General features: G+C 30.7%; 1 protein-coding gene across 2 annotated transcripts in view; it reads right to left on the bottom strand.

The window, feature by feature from the left end:
• LOC137627428 (lachesin-like) overlaps positions 1-7500 on the bottom strand; it is an 813447-nt gene that overhangs the window by 779269 nt on the left and 26678 nt on the right. The window contains exon 1 of one of the 2 annotated variants that reach the window (XM_068358514.1): positions 5854-6050. The exons of the other annotated variant lie outside the window; for it this stretch is intronic. The gene's annotated coding sequence lies outside the window, so the exon portion shown is untranslated. Of the gene's footprint in view, positions 1-5853; positions 6051-7500 lie in introns of those variants that run through there. 2 annotated transcript variants of the gene reach the window in all.

Below are 7500 nucleotides of genomic sequence, written 5' to 3' on the forward strand. Positions count from 1 at the left end.
TTATACAATGAAATAAACATGTCATTTAATAAACCGAGTACCAGTGACAATAATCATAATGACAATTTACTCAATGCATTTTGAAAAGAAGTGAAAATCAAAGTGATTATAAAATTATTCCTATGACATTTGTTATTTTATTTGTTATTCAAAATTATTAAAATTTCTTATGGGATATTTCTCACATGCCATTGCCATATCAGGCAGTCTTGAACAGCTTAACAGTTTATAATAACCTTACGGATAATATAAACCATGAAACAAGAAATAAATAACAATATAGCATCGTCTCATAAACTCAAGTGAAAATTTAACTCAATATATAAATGTACAAATAACGAAAATACACCGGAAACTTAATTATATTGGCTTGATTTCTATTGCTTACAGAAAAGAGAGGTCATTTGTCAAATACATGACTCGATAAATGATGTATATACATCTAGATATATTCATGAATTAAATCATAAATGGAGTATTATAGACAGGGTTAGTCCTGACTGATTTAGAAAATTAATAATATTGCATAGCCTATATCTTCTTAGAGTTGAATATACGGAACTCCAGTTTGTACGAACAATATCAAGAGTGACCAATTTTTACATACTTATGGAACCCTACAAAAACATTCATTTAAATAAAAATTTAAACTAAAGATCCAAAGCAATAAAAACGCTAACTAATCAGCGGAAGAACAGAAAAAATATAGGTGAAATATACTTGGCAAAAATATCATCTATGTCTAATTCTTTTAAAAAATTAATCTATTCGAAGTAAGCGCTATCAATATCCTTATCGGTTCCGTAGAATTAAAAAAAACTATTAAATTTGTACACACAATTGCGGGAAATACGATAGCAATATCAAATGACATTTTAGCAAACATCGTTGATCTACAGACATTATAATATAATTTGCCGTCACTTTCCTAGTTCTTTTAATATACACAAATAAACATATGTATATATATATATATATATATATATATATATATATACATATGTATATATACAGTATATATATATATATATATATATATATATATATATATATATATACATACATATATATATATATATATATATATATATATATATATATATATATATATATTACGCGAGTATGTACGAGTTTGTGTTTAAAAAACAAATTCTCTGGGAATTGATTAATCTTAGAACCTAGATATCTATCAAATGGCCAATTTATGTACCAATCAAGATTCGCTCACTATGAGAAATTATAGAGGTGCTGCACTACCAATTACATGTTTATATTTGTCTTTTATTATGGAACACAAAAACACAAATATGCCCTAAATTCATTCCCGCGGGACCCGTATACACCTTACGCTACTTCATATGTAGCAGTATAAAAATAAAAAACATTTAATTATCGTCGCAGTAATTATTTCAACTATATAAAGGCTAAGTATTAAACATCAAATTTGAATATGACTTTTAAAAAAATGCAGATTCGCTTGACTGACTTCATCTCAAGTTCAAATAACATTGTTTTCAATTGTGTTTTATGTATTATAATTTTCTATTACCAATTAGTGCTGGAGAGAGTAATAAAATTTAATAGCACACATCTAAGAATAAAACTATGCATATTTTTGTTTATGGCTATAGAAGCATAATCACACTTTAAGATGTACAACAAATTGAATTTCATGTTTTTTTTTTTTTCTTTTCTTTTCTTTTCTTGTTTTGAGATTTAATTCATCAAAACTAGAAAGGACTACTATATGTTAAGGAAGACTACTCCATTATTTCTTCTTTAGACAAGAATAACACAAATTACATTGAGATTGTCTTAGAATTCTTCATCTCGAACAATTCCAAAAATGACTCCCCTTCCATGTCATTTCAATACAATAATTTATGTAGATTAAGGTATAATTATTATTATTATCATTATTATTATTACTAGCCAAACTACAACCCTAGTTGAAAAAGCAAGGGGTCCAACAGGAAAAAATAGCCCATTGAGGAAAGGAAATAATGAAATAAATATGTTTATAATCAACAATTACCTAATATTAAATACCTTTAATTCATGTAGAGTTAATTCGTGGTTAAAATACGTATTCACTAACAATAACACTTATAAGCACTCAAATGATTCTTGTCCCATTGAATTACCACACAGCATTATAAAACGATAGCAATAGAGCAGCGTGATTAACTTGTGTAAACGTATACGAAAAATTACACTCAATTACATATACGCGATTATCACAGATAGATGAAGAAATTAGACATTTTAATGCTACAAATATTTTTTTCTAGTTGTTAAAAGTAATTATTACAACTGAAAAGTAAAATCACTTAAATGAAATACTTATCTAATAGAAAAAATAATGTTGAGCGCTCTCCCTCGACAAATGCCGGGAAGACTACTTACACGAATCATATAAACTCTTCGATATAGAATAAGAAATTTGGGAAAGCAAAGAATGCCATTACAAAGTTGTTATAATAATACATTTTTCCCTTTTATTTAAATAAAACTAATATAAAAAATAAATTGCTGATAAAAATCATGATACAAATATATTTTTAACATTGTATCACTTAATTGAGCAATAAAAATTCAGTATATGCCTTTTCATTTAAATCAAACTAAATAGGAAAATAAATGGTAGATAACTTTTTCCAAAAAGATATGTTTAACCTGGTGTCATTTAGTGTAATAAAAATTCAGTGTTTGCCTTTTCATTGAAATCGAACTAATAGGAAATTAATGGCAAATAAAAAACCACGATAGAAAAAAAAATATAAATAGTAACTTTTTCCAAAAAGATATGTTTAGCCTGGTGTCACTTAATTGTGTAATAAAAATTCAATATTTGCCTTTTTATTTAAATCAAACTAATAGGAAAATAAATGGCAAATAAAAATCACGATAAAAAAAGTAAATAGTAACATCAAGCTAAACATATCTTTGTGAAAAAAAGACATGTTTAGCCTGGTGTCACTTAATTGTGTAATAAAATTCGATATTTGCCTTTTCATTTAAATCAAAATAATATGAATACAAATGCCCCATAACAATCACGATAAGAAATGTCAGTTAATATGAGATGAAAAAGGCAACTCTGTCACGTCGATTTTAAAAGATGCTAGGAACAGTCCAGTGTTAATGGTTTTTCGATAGGCCTATTTAATGATTTACTCATAAAATAGAATATAAAATTAAGTACAACGGTCAAATTAGTCATGATAACTTAACTGATGATAAAATTGAACCTGTCTATTCTACTTTGAATTAATTTTAGCTTCTGAAAATATCTACGGGATTATCCCGCACATTTCACTTAGAATCTAATTCTCTCTGAATCTTCAAAATAATTCTAACTATATTCTGAAACAAACCATTTAGTCCCAGCTTCGCATCCTATTGAACATTTTGATGAATATAACGTAGCTGGTTTTATTATTGATCAATTCTAATTTAACAATCAAGCCCTAAAGCATGTCAAGAGAAAATTTATGACATTGGATAAAATAAAATTTCTAAAACCATTCATAACTCGACGATGATGTTAATACAGTTTTCATTCACATTTATGAGGAAATTACCAATATCTCTAAATTATTTGATAAAAGAAATAAATTAAACTACCGGGATGCTGAGAATAAGTTTTAAAAAATCGAAAGAAATATAAAACCAATAACGGAAACTACAAATTATAAAACAATAAATGGATTCCTTGAATAAGGAAAAATTGTTTTTCTCTGAGACTCAAAAATAGAAAAAAACAGAAAAAAAAACCTCGTTGTAAATGGATAGAAGTATAAAAGTTAGCGAAATAAAAGGGAACCGATGGAGATGAGAAACGAAAAGAAAAGGAGAGAAAAAACAGAGCGGGAGAATAACGCCAATAAACAGAAGGATCAAAGCGAAACACTTTGTTTAATAAAATGCCCCGAAGGGGTCAAGAGTTGGATGGAACGCGACCGCCACTGGATTTAATTTTTCAATTCTAATAATAAAAATTTTAAAAACTTGAAATCTATTGGTTGAAAGAAAAGAAATACGAGACAGTGCCTGACAAGGAAAATATTAAATTCGAAATATGGAAGAAGAAAAATCGGAAAGGATTGCAATGAATTGGTCAATATAAAACTAATTGATAGATAATTGATTAGAAAGTGAATAAATGTTCGAGTGAAAAAAAATCATTAAAATGAGGTAAAAACAATTAGAGAAAAATAATCTGAATGGCTTTGGCAACAGAAAACTATAATACCGGATAGAGATAGAGAGAGAGAGAGAGAGAGAGAGAGAGAGAGAGAGAGAGAGAGAGAGAGAGAGAGAGAGAGAGAGATAGTACCATTTGAATGAAAACAATTCTTTCCATCTATGATGAGTGAAGGGAGAAGATATATAAATAAAACTCAATATTCCAGCGAGGAATATATCCTTCTTACCATTGAAGATTAACCTTTACAAGAGTAATAAAAGCACAAATAAAAGCTATAAATATGACGCCAGACGTAAATAAATACTGAATAATTCCACGAATTCTTCAACAACTGAGAATGTTGCATATATTCTCATATGAAATGCGGCATACAAATAAATACGTAAAGAGATATAGATTGACATTGAGTGATTAAAAACAAACAAACAAAGTAATAGTCCGACAACGCTAAACAAGGTACAGTCAATATATGTACCAAAATAACTGTTTGTATCGGATGGGTAATAAACTGTATGAATAAAACCAAAGGTTTCGTAAACTTGAATACATAATAATCGATCAAAAAACTAATTAGATGTAACATATTACTAAATTTTATTTTGCAGCGCTGGTGTAGTCATAAAAAAACAGTATAAAAAAAAAGAAAAAAAAAATCTCTTCATAAGGAAATATGAGTCCAGAGTAATATACCTGGTAAACTAAAGCCCTTTAGAATTTAAAAACGGAGAAGGTAAAATTGTAAAACAATTACTTTGGATAAAGTTTGAAAAAATATAGTTTTTTTTTTAACAAACCATATCAAATTTTTTATTTCATATATATAGGTAATTTTAAAAGAATAGATAACTGATTATTACAAGTCACAACCAATACGTTACGATAGTAAGTTGAATTAACATTTGAATATTATAATATTCATGTATAAATTTTATAAAAAGTTCATACATAGTGGGCGTGTTAAAAGAAGAGTTATAAATATATTTACATTTAAAATACAACTAATTTTCACTAAACGAAACTATCAGTTTTTAGCGGAAACAATATTTAGGAGGTAATTTCCCCCTTCCACTGAATTGTATAATAATATATTTGCATTTAAACTCTAGAATATTTTAATTTTTTAAGGAAATAAAAACAGGCACTTTTTTATGCAAAATAACTATAAACAAAAATAGGTGTTATTAGTTTTCCAAAAAGAAAGTAAACAGGTGTGATCTGGTGGCGTGTTTGCGATGGCATTTAGCTCCCTCAGCAGGATCTCCGCCATTTTGTTCCGGCGACTCAACACGTGAGCGGGCGACTATCTCTCTCTCTCTCTCTCTCTCTCTCTCTCTCTCTCTCTCTCTCTCTCTCTCTCGTGTCATCTCCTACTCTCACACCACTTCCTCTTCCCTCTGTCTGCCTCTCATAAAATTGTCGAAAATTGATGATCCGTGGAAAATGTAGATGCACATTTATTTCCTTTAATCCCAATAAAAAAAGAAAGCTGAACACGATCATTACTATTTAAATGAACAACACATGCAGAGCAATGTTTCAATAAATGATTCAAACCAATTCTGCGAATTGACTTGCAATCTCTCCAAACTGTGTATTCTGTAAACGTCTGTATTTCTATCAAACGAATGAGAAACTGGACTTACTTTCGCTATTCTCTTTTCATTATAATGTCCAACACTTGTTTATTATATAGATTTATTAATGCAGTGTAAAGTATCCGGGTTTACATTCAAGTCAAACGGGAGCAAATCGCCGCGCGTATATTGTAAGCCAGAGTCAAGCTACGCTGCGAGGGAGGACGAGTTGGTGGCACACCTTGTCGCGTCTGCTGTCAGCACCGTACTGCCTGGCACTCGAGCACTTACTGACTGCTGGCCGCGCACTCCTGGAGCCCCTCCCCCGACGACTCTCGACCCATCCAAAGCCCCTCCTACCCCCTCGCTCATGTCATGATTACCCCAATTTTATTCGCCCTCCTTCTCTTCTCCCCTCCCTAAATCCCTCGCCTCCACCCAACCCCTCCACCCTACTAAGCCCAATGGGTCCTCATTCAATGCTCCACCCCTGTGCCCAAGGCAAAAGCCTTCAGGTGGCAGGGCCTTTACCTTTCTTATTCTCTTGTCTCATTTACTGTTGGAGTCACTGTTTCGACTTCGTTACGTTCATTATTTTTGGCGGCCAAAGGGGAAAGGAACTTCTGCCTTGCACGTGCGCACAGCCTACACACAGTATACATACACACACGTGTATATATATATATATATATATATATATATATATATATATATATATATGTATGTATGTATGTATATATAAATATATATATATATATATATATATATATATATATATATATATATATGTATGTATGTATAATAAATATATATATATATATATATATATGTATATACTGTATATACATATATATACATATATATACATATATATATATATATATATATAGAGAGAGAGAGAGAGAGAGAGAGAGAGAGAGAGAGAGAGAGAGAGAGAGAGAGAGAGCGATTAATTAGCGTATATAAACAATAAATCTTATAATTCCAACGGTTCTCTTAAACAAATTTGTATGCAAAAACCATATTGAATATACATGATTTGAAAAATTAAAAAATATTGATATCACCAACTGATCAGTCAACAGGAAAATACATATTTTAAACGATCAGACTCGTGAAATCAAACGATAAGTTCTTATCATGAATTAAGGATAACTCTGCAGTAACTATTAGGAAACTGCCACATACTTAAAACTCTACATTAATGTAAAGGCTATCCACAGATCATGAGAAGGAAATCACAACATGAAATTACTCTCAATGACTAATTTACTTTCCAGAACACCAGCACTCGCCAAATTGTAATGATACAGTTACTTGTTTGCCAGTCTGTGTTTTATAAACAATATTGGTACCGGTTAAAAGCCGCTCACGAATGGCAAGAGTCCAGAGATCGACAATGCCCTAAAGATTGACCATATACACACATGATTAGTGCTCAAGGCCCCTCTCAACCCAAGCTAGGATCAGGGAGGGCCAGGCAATGGCTGCTGAGGCCTCAGCAGGTAGCCCTATATGCTCCCCAAACACTTCAGCCTTAGCTCGGAAGAAAGGTGAGGCTGGAGACACTACAAGAAACTATAGAGTTTGAGTGGAACTCTATCTCCCATCCTGCAGAACGCCAGACAGGGACGTCTCAAACAGTCCACCACAACCCCATTTGTGTTAATTCCAACTGGGATATATCTGATTCAAGAATGTAAAATTCAAGATATT

This window comes from Palaemon carinicauda, chromosome 35 (assembly GCF_036898095.1).
Source record: "Palaemon carinicauda isolate YSFRI2023 chromosome 35, ASM3689809v2, whole genome shotgun sequence".
NCBI classification, from domain to species: Eukaryota; Metazoa; Arthropoda; class Malacostraca; order Decapoda; family Palaemonidae; genus Palaemon; species Palaemon carinicauda.